Genomic DNA, 12421 nt, shown 5'->3' with positions numbered 1-12421 from the left:
CTTCTTATCTTCTTGCATAAGAGCACTACCGACTTTAAAAACAGAACACTAAAGATATAATTAGTCATTTTGCCTCAAAGAAGATTAGCTGTGTGTCTTTTGGAGGACGCATTGATACAAGCAACAGATAAGCTGTGCTCCTGAACATGATTAATGTTGTGTCCTTCTTGTGAAGTGCTTGACATGATTGCTAATACGTATGATTTGTGTCTATAAATAAATGGCGACTGAGGCTTGACAAGCGTGAAATGGTATGCTATGCTTATTTTACAGGCTGGTTTTTGGGAGAGGGGCTTGACTGAAATGATGATCAAGGGCAATTCATGCATTGGTTAAAAAAATGTCATTTGTTTCTGAGAATTAGAAAATAGCTCTGGTCTGTTGTGTGTAAACTGACTGAGTTCCCTGTAGATTGAGCTAATATCGTAGGTTCCGGCAGGATTGTGATCGTTGGAACGTGAGAGGCATAACTGTAGATATAATGGGCCCTCACACATTGTGCGTTATAGCTTTACCGCGAGCACCTTGCAACTCTAAAAGATATAAACCCACTAAAACCTCAAATAGGAGGACTGGACTGTATGCTGCTGACACGCGTGGCCGGTTGTGAAGGGCGCGGCATGCCAGCTGTTGGAATGCTCCAGAGGCCAGTATGTGGCAGGTGGCCGGATTCAGAAAAATCCGTCTCGCCTTTTCTCCGATATTAAGCCACACGATACTGAGTCCCTTTTGACCTCGGCCACGTTAACCAGGCAACCGAAGACATCATCATCATCATCATCATCATCCGTTAGCATGAAAGAATGGCAGAACAGAGCGTCGGTAGTTTTCAACAATATCTTCTCATCAGACTCTTTAGTTTTCATGTATATTCTTTTGTATGTAAAATCCCTGCAGTGAACCCGACTGTGCTATCAGGTGCACATATCACATTGGATAGTCTCTCCTGCATAGATTGCTGTCTTATTGACAGCTGCCAGTTTCAAGCTGTTTCACGTCATACTTTAAAGCAAATGATTACAGAGGTCCAGACATTGCTGACCTCATACTGTAGCTGGCTACACCCATGGCGGCCACCGCCTTGATTCATTTACTTAAGGCTAATTCCCTATTTTAGTTTGTCTGTTCTGCTTTATTTTGTCTTTGTATTTTTCTATTCCATTATTGTGTTCATTGCCTATATGGCATGGTCTTCTTTGCCTCCTGTATTTTCTGAAATGTTTACTTGTATTGATGTTATGTTTTTACCTTGCTTCTATGTAGAGCACTTTGTAAACCCTGTTTTTAAAGTTATTATTATTATTATTGTTACTATTATTCATTCATGAAGTAGTTTTACTGAACCAACACTGCATTCTAACATATATTTCGTTATCTGGTATGTTTGCGTACAGACTGTAGAAATAAATGGTCTCTATCTCCTTACACTGTGAAAATATTCCCCTTTCGCAATCTTCTCTTTTCTGTCCTACTCTCTTTTGTTCTGCTTTTCATTTCCTGGAGGTGATCCCATGTCACCTGGTATAATTGTATCTTGCATGATTGACTATGAGCTGCAGTAAGAAAAGAAATAACAGCCTCCGACTGCACCCCTGTGTGTTTGCACATTTGTTTGTTTGCTTGCACACTTTCATGCAGGTGTTGGAGAGCCAGAGACATGTCATTTTACTCCCTTGTAGTCACACTTGTGTTTCTTGCTCATTTTGTTGTTCGGTAGTGTTTTAGTTATTCCCGAGGATAACAGGAAATCCTCCCATGATACTTGGAATTCTGCCACGATGCTTTTTAACAACGGGGAAAGAAAAATCTGTTTGTTTTTTTAAAATGTCAACCTTTTGCTTTAGTATTCAAAGGTTGTCACTACTACTATAGCACGTACTAAAGGCTACTTGCAACTGTATTTCAGTGAATCTCAAAGTATCGGTCAGGACTCTCAAACACCCCCGGGGTCTGAGGATGAATCAGAGTTGCAAAATGATTAAGAAGATAGGAAAAGGGGAAAAAATATTGATTTTTTCAGACCTTGCTTCAATATTTTTATTTTTTTTTCTTCTGAATAAATGGTTAATTTGACCTCTACAGGCCTTTGAATTACTCAACTAAAATTATGATGAACAGTCATTTTTTAAGTAAAGTAAATACATAATAAAAGCATTTTGTAGAACTGTTTGATGCCGATAGATTACTCAAGCTATCAGTTATTCAAATGATTAAAAACATCATTCCATTAACCAAACCGCTCACCCTATTTAAGGTCACAGGGGCGCTCCCAGCTGGCATTAGGCAACACAGGGTTCACCCTGGACAGGTCGCCAGTTTATCACAGGGCACATAAAGAGACAGACAACCATTCACGCTCACAGTTAGAGTGTCCAATTAACCTGAGCTGCATGTCTTTGGATTGTGGGAGGAAGCCGGAGAACCCAGAGGGAACCCACGCTGCCACGGGGTAGAACATGCAACCTCTACACAGAAGGACTGCCCGGGATCGGGGATCAAACCCCGGTCCCTCTTGCCACTGCCCAGTTTAAAACCTGTCCTGTGCTAAATGACAGGTACCGTATTTCAAATCGTATCTACAAAACCAAAGTTATTGAGGAGTTGCCGACCGGGTTTGGTGGTGTTGCGGCTCAAACGTGTTCACACTGCACAGCGATGCAAGCTTTGGACACACAGAGGAAACCTTTTTTTCATTTGATATGCTCTTTGCTTGTTGTTGCATCCACTGAGAAAACCTTTGGAAGATGAGCAGCTTTTCTTCAGCGTGTTCACTCTGGGCTGTATGACCTGTGGACGAGCCTGTGATTCACAGTTCAAATTAGTTCCTGCTGGCCAAGCAGCTTGGACGCCGCAGCACTCGCTTGGACATGATTGCAATTCTTTCGGCCCGTTAACAAACAGATGCTTTATTTGACGACAGTGTTCTAATCCCCACCCGGTTAGTTGTTGCAAAAAAGTCAGTTAATTTGAGTTTACTTGGCTCAGCAGAGGGAATAAGTGACTGCTTTTATCTCCACGAGGCAGGGATTGATTCCCCTCTGTGAATCTCAAAACCAATATGACTTTGAACAACTTCTCTTCATACGCTCTAGATTAACGTTGGCGCTGGGCATATGTAGAGAAGAAATTGGTATTTGACCAGCGCCAGTGTGTGTATGTGACTTTTGCTTTTACTTGGACCCTTCGGTAAAGTTCATTTTGCTACAGCGAAGTCCACCTCGAAGCTCATTCCTTTTTCCCCACAAATTCTTTCTGCATTTCAGCTTCTCTCTCGGGTGTTGCGCTCGCTTTCCTGTGTAACTGGTTAGGATGTCAGTCACGGATTGTTTTTGTTTCCCGTAAGGCACGACCGGTTTGATTTGGGTCATTTCTTTTTTTTGAGGTGCCCGACAGTGTCACTTTGAATGTGTGGGAGTGTCGGATACACAGACTCAGTCCTTGTGAAGATCTGTCTTTTAGAGGCAGCAGAAGCCCTTGAAGAGAGGATGAGGGAATCTTACCTTCCTGCAGCTCTCACACAACCAAAAAGAACACTCCCACTTAACAACATACAAACAAAAGCAGCGCCGACACACCTGCCTTAATACAACAAATACACACACACACACACACACACAGTTACAAAAGTCTGGATTGAGAATTGAGTAGTTTCTTGGAAGTCTTGACCTTTATATTAATCAAAGAGCAGAAAACTGATTTAAAGGGAATTATTTGGATATTTGTTTGGTCAGCACAGAAAGTCCGTTCGAGTTTGCCTTATGATACTTATGTAATCCATCTGCTCGATCACACAATCATATTTAAAGGCTGCAGTCTTTTTAAATGTAAAAAACAAAAACATGCTGCTTTAACTATAGTCCTATATTGTTTTTAGCTCTTTTTATCTGTCATACAATTAACCCTCCTCCACACCAGATATGCCGTCACACACTGCAGCATGCAACGTTTGCCCTGGTACCTGCTCTGAGTGCGTAGTAAATCTCTCTCTGGTTGTGTTATATGGATATGCACATTATTCACATGGAATGTACCTTAGAAGTGCTCCCACATCGGAGCTGAGTGATGAAAAGCCAGAATAAGTCAGAAGTGTTTATGTACAATGCAATAACTAATCCCGATCTTAATTGGGTTCTTAATTGTCTACTGGTTGCAAATACAGATGCATACAGTACATAATCTGTGGCATTTACTGCAGGGTTAGTATTTAAGTACATTAAGGAATGTAACAAGTGGTTTAAAGGATTTGCTGTTTCTTTGGTTTATTTATTATTGCCATTTGTTCTTCATTGTGTTGCGTTTTATTTCAATCTCAAGCGAGAAATAAATTAACATACATTTGCAACTTTTATCTTGCCTCCCTCTGTAAGCTCTGTAGACCTTTTTTTTTTTTTTTTTTTTTACTGAATAACCTGATAAAAGTTGTACCTGCTTCTAGCTCCGGTGTGGAGTTTGGCTTGCTTTGCAGGCACGCACATTTCTAAATCTAGCACGGTTAAAATGGGGACTATAGGGACAAGCAACACAGCCGCTGTGCTACAGGAGCTGGAAGGATGTCAGCGCTGCAGAGGTCTCTCAATAATGCATGCTATGTATACACATGGGAGGAAGGATTATTATCTCCAAAAAGGGAGGTGAGCCTCCGTCATTCAACCACAAAAGAATATAATGTTGTCTAAATGAGACAATAGGTCATATGTGCATACAATGTACAGAAGTGCATTTAATGGCACAAAACGAATATGAAGTCTAAGCATTCCTGTGCCAAATTACTGACACAGTTTCCTGTTTTCATATTTCTATTTCAGCCCTGCTGAGAGCTTTGCGTTCAGTCTCTTGCCCTCTCAGTCTCACAGTGTAGTTCCCCTTTTGCTCTTCTTGTTATCTCTAAAACTTCATACACTCAGTGGGAGAGGCACTCTATGACCCAGTTCTACTGCACAGTTTGAGATTTGATTTTGATATGAATTTGTATGCGTGTGCGAGCGTGTTGACGTGCACGTGTTTGTGTGTGTGTGTGTGTGTGTGTGTGTGCATCAGAGGTTTACCATAGCTTGGCTGCATTATCTCAGACCAGTGCCTCCGCTGCCTGGCTTCATGGCTTATTCATCCATTTCCATTGGATAGAGTTTCTCTTTGCTGTCCCACCAGAAACCGTTTAGCCCGCTATCATGATAATAACATTTTACCACCCCGGAGCCCTCCCAATCCTCACACTTACCCAAAGAAAGCCACCTCTCCCTTACACTGTATCCCCTGAGACTGATTTTTATCTGCACCTGACCTGAAAGACCAACTATCTCATCCAGTTATACTGAAGAAAATAATGTGTGTGGGGGTGTGTGCGTGCGTGCTTGTATTAGTCACGTTGTGGGGACATTAATCTTTTCACACGGTCACATCATGGGGACTTTCCTGATAAAGATCTGGTCCCCACATGGTAAGATTGTTTTTTTGTGGGCGAGGTTTGCGCAAAGGTTGGGGTTTGGCATGTAGTGGTTATGGTTACAAATGTCTAAAAAACAGCAGTTTGTGTGCATTAGATCTGGGAGTCCTTCAGGGGAATTCTAAATTAATGATCTCCATATTGTACGCGGCGTGACACAAAAATGCCCGACAGTAATTAAATAACTTTTGTGTGCATATGACTGCGTGCCAAATGTAAAGCGGTCTTGCTAATTACATTACTCTGTGGAGTGACTCTTCTTCCCTCCCTCGTGACAGTCACACACTCTCACATATGTCACCAGTTTTCACTGCATAGTCATTAGCTTCTCAATTTAAAGCAGAGGAATATTTTGTCTGGAAAAATGTAAATATGGAGGGTAATTATTAAACATCTTTATTTATGGTGTCTCCATTTTATCCATGTAGCAGTGAATACAGGAACATATGTACTGACGGATTAGGGCAGACTAAAGGACACTTAAGGACACAGCATTTTAGTGTATGGCTGGTGGGAAAGGTTGTGTGTGTGTGTGTGTGTGTGTGTGTGTGTGTGTGTGTGTGTGTGTGTGTAACCATGCACATAAATCACAAGCACACAGAGTTGCTTTGCATGCAGTATATATGGTAATACTAGCACACACAAGTGCACATGCCACCAATGCATGTATAAGAATGAGAAAAGGCACTCAGGTGGGGTGAATTAAATGCAGATATGGCCTCCTCAATTTTTTCTCCATCAATACTAAAATTGCTTCTTTTTCTGCACATTTCTTCTGCATAATCTGTGAGATCCCCGCGGCATCAGGGCTCACAGGCAGAATATGAAAATAACTAACTCGGCCAATGTTGCACCGGGATATCAAAATGCAACTCTGAGAGGAGAATGGGGGGAAAATAAATATTACATTGACAGGCTGCCCTAATTACCAGCCATGACTAATTTCAATTCCAATAAATGCCAAGCAGAGTATAGAGTTGTTAACCTAACGTCCCTTTTAAACAAGGTATCAGACTGGGCCAATCATTCATTGGGGGCTTCCTATAGCTCTCTTTGCAACATAACACAGGGATGGGAACATGAGATGTGTTAGGAGATGGGGGGGGGGGGGGGATATTTAATAAATCTGTCCCGACGTGGTGCTGAGGCATGCTAGGGGCACAGCTCATGCCAAGTCCTTGTCTAAGGGATGAGAGGATGATAATGAGGATGAAATAGAGGAGGGGGAAGAGCCTAGGTGTATAAAATCATGTCTTACAGGTTTCTTTCTTTTCTTTTTTTCTCATGCCATCCTCTCTTTTTGCTCTGAGATTAAATTGTTGTGTGCCATCATTCAAGCACCCAGCTGAGACGATGTAACAGAGAGCAATGCAATCTTTCCTTTTTGCTCTATTTCAAATATGTGCACCAGAGAAGGTAAGGTCAAGCACAATATCCTGCCTGGCTTGCAGGATATTTGCAATGCTGTGTCCATTTGTTGGCATATAATGGCTTTAAAGATTCAAATGTTTGTATTCCTTGATACAATCTATGAAGGAATACAAGCCTGAAAGATTGATTGTACATTGTGCCGCTTCTATATATACACAGACATATTTAGGGGGCTTTTATTGTTAATCTTTATGTTAATATAAAATCACATGTTGCATACATTTTAGCAGATAAAAATCAGAAATCAAAATACCAACATGTTGACACATGCACAGAACACTTGAACATACACACAAGCTCTCATCGAGTGACGATGACCTCATCTGGTAGCTTTCAATGTATCTAATCTCAGTGAAGTTTAGATCTGCAGATCCTTTTATTTATGTCCCTTCTCACTGGGGTTGGATGCAATATTGCAGCGTACCAATGATGTGACAAGTTCACAGACGCATGAGGATATTTAATATGAACATAAGGTAACATCGATGTTTACCAGGAGGGCAAGCACGTATGAGCTTGCCCTTATACGTGTATTTTATATTGAGCTCTTTTTAAAATGTGCAAGCTTTACTGTACAAGCAAGCTTTGAGGCCCATTTTGGCTTTATTTCACAACAACATTGTTCCATTCTGTTTTGTGTGCAAAGGTACAAACAAAAGAGAGAAAGCGATGTCACTCTGAACAGTCCCACACTGACCTAATCAGACATTTGCGTAGATGATAAGTCATTATATTATATTGAAGATTTAAAAAAAAAAAAAAAAAAAGCGTTATAGCCATAAAGTATATGTTCCTAATCCCACAAAGTATGCCGCATTAATTATCTCAGCACAACCTTCATTCCATATTTCTATACTAAATGCATGTATGTGCAAAACTGTATCAAGGCTGAAGTAGGTTCAAAGACCAGTGTAGCCCCGAAGAGAAGGTTCATTCAGATTGTGTTGCTGTCTTTGTTTTGGTGTCTGATTCCACTCACCTTGGGATGTCTCTAGAGTCACCAGCTCATTTCATTGCTGTGTCAAGCATCTCAACAAACAAGAATAACTCTCGACTATTGGACTTGTGTTTGTCCAATCATGCAGGCTGCATATCCACTGTGACATGAATCCCCCCCCCCCCCCCCCCCCCCCCCCCCCCACCCCCCCCACCCCCCCCACCCCCCCTACCATAACAAGAAACCAATGTTGACTCATAATGTTGACACTGTTTGGAGTAAACTAGGAGTTGGGCTGCACTGCAGGGATCTGCTGCTCAGGAGCATTCCTATTATTTTGTTCACCTGCATTTACACAAATGGTCACACAGGTCCTGTTCCCTCACTGTGTGTGAGCGAAAGAAGTTAGGATGTGTGCATAAATGTGTTGTTTCTGACATTGGCATGCATGAAACAGACACACACACACACACACACACACACACACCACAGGGGCTGCTAGCAGTGTGAACAAATCCTCCATTAAAAAGCCTTCGTGGTTTTGTAATGAAGGCTGACTGTCTTTGCAAACTGACATTCATTCTTTATTTTAGGACACGGTCAAATCCGTATCGTGTTGCCATGGCGCAGTAAAAGTATACTGCAACAAAGTATTTTGTCTTACTTATGTACCTAGATTTTTCATTTTTGGTTACTTTCAAGAAAGATGGAGAGAGATAACAATTCAACCGTGAAAAAATAAAAGTCCTCACTGAAGTTTTGGCTTCTTTCCGTTTCTCTTTTTGTGTCCAGGAAAAGGAGGAAGCACCAACGTTATATTGTTATTATTGTGACAGTGTAGTGTACATTCAATCCACTTTTTGCATAAAATGTTTTTTTGTTTAGGAGGCCGTATATTAACGATGCAGAACAGTATTGCTGTGTGTTTTTAACACTCTGAGAGGGAGCAACATGCTAACTACTTGCCCTGTCTATAGCAATGACTTCAACACAGCTCACTGAGGAGCGCTCTGTGCTGCCTGCATTTTGAAATGCTTGTTTTCCATAGCAGAGTTAGGGCTGACCTTTCTTATTGTTTTTTTAAGGTGACGTATACTCCCTTAAGCTGAGAACACACAGCAGTGCGTCATATTTGGTTAGCACCAAAAACAAGTGTCACGCTGCAGTGGTGTATTTTTACACTGTGTTATTACTCCACCTTTGCATTAGCTTAAAATGATAGACACCCACGACTTAAACCTATAACTTCTCACCCTACAAGCCAATCTCCAGAGCTATGATTTGCCAGGGGATATCTTTTTTGCCATTGTCTCTGTAATGATGGCATTGTGGGTCGTGTAGTTCGGGATATTTATCGACCTTAAGAAATTGTCTCTCCTCATTCATTCATTCATTGATGCACAAGTGAGATGGCAACAGCAAGGGGTGAGGAGAGTTGCTGCCTAGAAGAGCTAAGGGAGCCATGATGTACAAGCAGTGAACATGTTTTCAGGGGCCGTGTGGCTGGAAATAGAATTGCGGCAATAAGGTTCGTGCCCAGCCTTGTGTTTTGGCCTTTAGGGAGGCTTAGCCTGAGACTCAACTCGTTTAGTTTTGAGTTTACTCCTCGTCATGTTTGTGTCAGACTGTAAAAATAGTACTTTTAGACATTACCTTTCTTGAACTTCAAACTGGAAAATGCTAGCGACCATTTAGTCATTTAAAATAAAAGGGAAAATGCATGGTGGTGTAGTGGCTAGCACTGTCGCCTCACAGCAAGAGGGTCGCGGGTTCAATTCCCGGTCGTAGCGGTCCTTCTGTGTGGAGTTTGCATGTTCTCCCCGTGGCAGCGTAGGTTCTCTCTGGGCTCTCTGGCTTCCTCCCACAGTCCAAAGACATGCTGCAGGTTAATTGATCTCTAAAATTGCCCATAGGTGTGAATGTGAGAGTGAATGGTTGTATGTCCCTACATGTGCCCTCGATGGACTGGCGGCCTGTCCAGGGTGTCCCCTGCCTTCGCCCTATGTCAGCTGGTATAGGCTCCAGCGCCCCCGCGACCCTAATGAGGATAAGCGGTATTGAAAATGGATGGGATGGATGGGAAAATGCCCTGTTTAAATTGTTTTACTCACACTTGAGGCATGGCAAAAGAGTCCTGAATAGAATATGTCAACTTTTGAATCTGGTCATTGTTTTCCTTTCAGTTCATAACATAGCTCCCGTAGTTGAGCCCAAGTACATGCAGGGACAATTTACAGATAGATGGATGAACATATGGCTGATCCCGACCAGCTGGCTGCAATGTCTTAAAATGGCCACTGTACAGAGGATAATCTATTGTGATGTCATGGCCTTTAGCCCCACCCTCTTCAGAGTTTCCTTCAATCTAACTGTACATCTGGTGATGCTTACTTCAGATTATATTGGTAGTCCATACTCGCTGGTCAGTGTTTTGTATGAACTGTATTCGGCACAGCGGACTCTTCCAGCATTGATATAGTTGTGAAGTGGTAGCATTGTCTATGCAGGTATATTTCCCACATGTGAATCTCTTTACAAATAGGATCTATTTGTCAGCCATTCAGCATGAAAACATAGAGTAACATTTTGTTCTTGATGGCCTGAAAGGGAAGTGTGAAACTAGTAAGTCGGTGTTGCGTCGCTAAGCAACTCCACAATTCCTACAAGAACATATATGCCTGTCCCAAAACAGAAATGGACATATGTCGGAACAATTACATGGCAAAAAACCTGACAAAAGACACAATTTAAATAACTGGTCACGGGTTAATGAGGACTTTAAACTCTGCAGAGAGAGATATAGATGAGGGAGAACAAGAAGAACACCAGCTGAGCGTTTTCTCTTTACTGAAGCCTGGATAAAACAACATTCTCACTTACTCTATCATTTTTCTGTTTGCTCGCCGCTGGAAACGAGAGCCATTCTTGACCTTGGAAATAATAGTTTGACAAACAATCGCAACTCTTTTTCCAGACCTTTCAATTGAAGCCCGAAGAGAGTTTGCTCAGTTTTCTTGGCATATGGATTTCATCCATGGCCTTTCTTGGTTTCTAGTTCCTTCCTGTTCACTTAAAAGTAGAGCATGAAAGCTCATTTTTGACCTTGGAAAGAGTTTTACATTTTAGTGATTAAGAGTGATAATGAAAACCATGTGTTATGGTTGAAGGTTCCCTTAAAAAGTGGATCTTTAGTTATGATAATTTTATCTGAGAATGTGTTTTTCATGAAATTTAAGTGCACTTTAGGGGACTTGGTTACATTGTGGACTGATTTGCTGCGCTGACATTTGTTAAAAGCTTAAACCAAAGTTGTAGAGCCAAGAAATCAAAGGCACAATCATCATCAGCCTTTATACTGCAGCCCTGCTCTCGGGGCACGAGGCACCACACTAGCAACAATAGCTCTCACTCTCCATCTGCTTTGTTGTAGCTGACACACAATCCTTCTTCCTCTCTAACATACAGATACATGCACATGGTGTTGTTTGCATGCAGCATCCCATTCAATCCTCAGATGAAAGTCGCATGGGAACACAGACGAAGGCTTGTTAGTGCTTCCTCCACTGAGGTATTCCTCGAGGCCTTTCTGTTCGGTCCCCAAGGAACCTGAGCATAGATCATCCTGACACAGTCCTGTTGCAGCTTTCCAGGAAACAGTCACATCACATTCACATGCCACATCTCATGTCTTTCCGCTAAATATGAAACCATTGCCAGCAGCCCGAAGGCGCTTAGAGGTGCTGATACATGGATTTCGTTGCCTTTGGACCGAGCTGTTTCCCTGTTTCCAGTCTTTATGCTAACCACTAGAAGAGTGCTGTCAATCTTCGCATTTATCTTTTACCCCTAGTTCACAATACATGACTTAAGCCCTCGTTTTTCAACCTGTGGATCATTTTTGGAGCTCCCAAACAAAAGCCCCGGATCAGAGGCAAAAAAAACAAAAGCTGCTCTGCACTCTGACCAAAGTTGAAACGGGTAAATGTAATAGGAAAGACGTGCGTAAACCATGGTGGCGATATAGTGAACACGCGTGCCAACGACAACATCACCAAGCAAGACTGCAAAGAAAGTCAGCGGATTATTGGAATGAAATAAAATCCTGTCTTGCACACTGCCACTTCGGTACAGAACGTAGTCAACGGTCAGTCATATTGTGTAAAAACCACAAAGACTTCAAGACTCTCAATCCCAAAACAGCAAGTTGTGCAGTGAAGTGTTGGCTTCTCACCAAGAAGGCGAGTATTTCCCAAAACGTTGAATTATTCCTTCAACATATCCTCATCAATCTTAAACTAAAGAAAAACTCTAAACTAAATTGAACACATAATGCATTTAAACACTAATTTGCCTCCAATCCTCCAGTACACGGCCATGGCGGTCTAGATGCTGTTGGCTGACTTCTTATTCGAGAGCAATTACAGAACAAAACCTCCAGTTTGACAGAGATGAAAGGAGACTTTTCTTTCTCGGCTCTTTTACAGTTTGTTGAAAAATAATTATGGAGCCCAAGTGACTCTCTGTGGCAGCATCTACGCTCTCCGTTTCTGACTCATTACCCTTCAAACAGACTGTGATTTTCTCTGCTGTCTGATCAGAATCTGCTGCAT

General features: G+C 41.8%; 1 protein-coding gene across 8 annotated transcripts in view; it reads left to right on the top strand.

Annotated features, from left to right (window-relative positions):
- inpp4b (inositol polyphosphate-4-phosphatase type II B) overlaps nucleotides 1-12421 on the top strand; it is a 98501-nt gene that overhangs the window by 25484 nt on the left and 60596 nt on the right. The window lies entirely within an intron of this gene.

Source organism: Cyclopterus lumpus, chromosome 1, assembly GCF_009769545.1.
Source record: "Cyclopterus lumpus isolate fCycLum1 chromosome 1, fCycLum1.pri, whole genome shotgun sequence".
Classification (NCBI taxonomy): domain Eukaryota; kingdom Metazoa; phylum Chordata; class Actinopteri; order Perciformes; family Cyclopteridae; genus Cyclopterus; species Cyclopterus lumpus.
The sequence above is the reverse complement of the archived record's forward strand: the minus strand, read 5'-3'. Positions and strand labels throughout refer to the sequence as shown.